Source organism: Mandrillus leucophaeus, unplaced genomic scaffold (assembly GCF_000951045.1).
Source record: "Mandrillus leucophaeus isolate KB7577 unplaced genomic scaffold, Mleu.le_1.0 Scaffold506, whole genome shotgun sequence".
Taxonomy (NCBI): domain Eukaryota; kingdom Metazoa; phylum Chordata; class Mammalia; order Primates; family Cercopithecidae; genus Mandrillus; species Mandrillus leucophaeus.
The window spans coordinates 332,353-333,650 of NW_012105431.1; positions in this window are offsets into that span (position 1 = coordinate 332,353).

Consider the following 1,298-nt stretch of genomic DNA (forward strand, 5'->3'; position numbering starts at 1 on the left):
TTTTTAGTAGAGACGGGGTTTCACCATATTAGCCAGGATGGTCTTGATCGCCTGACCTCGTGATCTGCCCGCCTCGGCCTCCCAAAGAATGCCCTCATTCTTAAGGAAACCTGTTGCTTTTCCTCCTGACGCCATTAAACTTGTTCTCTTGCTCTCTCTCTCTCATTTGAGATCTGTCTTGGGAATTGTGCTTGCTTTCTTCAGGGTGCTTTTCCCATTTCTCAAAATAGTACCAGTTAACTCTGGAAGCATGTCTGGCTGGTCAGTGACGGTGTGCTGCATGCAGGAGTGGTGTGATCCAGGAGCTGCTGCAGGTGAAAGGCCCTTCAAGCCCACAGCTCCTGGCTGTGCCCTTACTGGGTGATCCTGGTTGGGTCACTGCCCCTTTCTGAGCAGGAAACCTGCTGTTAGAGTAGAAGAGGGAGGGAGTCATGGCAGGCTTCCTGGAGAAGGCAGCCTGAAGCTGGCCCTTAAGGCTGAGAAGGTGGCCAGCAGGCAGAGAGACCCCACTCTGTTTTATTTAAAAACATAAAATAGGCTGGGCACGGTGGCTCAGGCCTGTAATCCCAGCACTTTCGGAGGCTGAGGCGGGCGGATCACAAGGTCAGGAGATGGAGACCATCCTGGCCAACATGGTGAAACTCCGTCTCTACTAAAATTAAAAAAAAAAAAATTAGCTGGGCATGGTGGCACACGCCTGTAGTCCCAGCTACTCGGGAGGCTGAGGCAGGGGAATCGCTTGAACTCAGGAGGTGGAGGTTGCAGTGAGCTGAGATCGCACCATTGCACTCCAGCCTGGCAACTGAGCGAGATGTCATCTCAAAATAAATTAATCAATAAAATAAAGGCCAGGTGTTGTGGCTCACACCTGTAATCCCATCACTTCGGGAGGCCAAGGCAGATGGATCACCTGAGGTCAGGAGTTTGAGACCAGCCTGGCCAACACGGTGAAACCCCGTCTCTACTAAAAATACAAAATTAGCTGGGTGAGGTGGCGAGTGCCTGTAATCCCAGCTACTCAGGAGACTGAAGCAGGAGAATCGTTTGAACCTGGGAAGTGGAGGTTGCAGTGAGCCAAGATCACGCCATTGCACTCCAGCCTGGGTGACAAAGCAAGACTCTCTCAAAAAAAGAAAAAATAAATAAAAATAAAATAAAATAAACTGTCCAGGCATGGTGGTTCACGCCTGTAAACCCAGCACTTTGGGAGACTTAGGTGGGCAGATCATGTGAAGTCAGGAGTTTGAGACCAGCCTGGCCAATATGGTGAAACTCCATCTCTACTAAAAATACAAAAA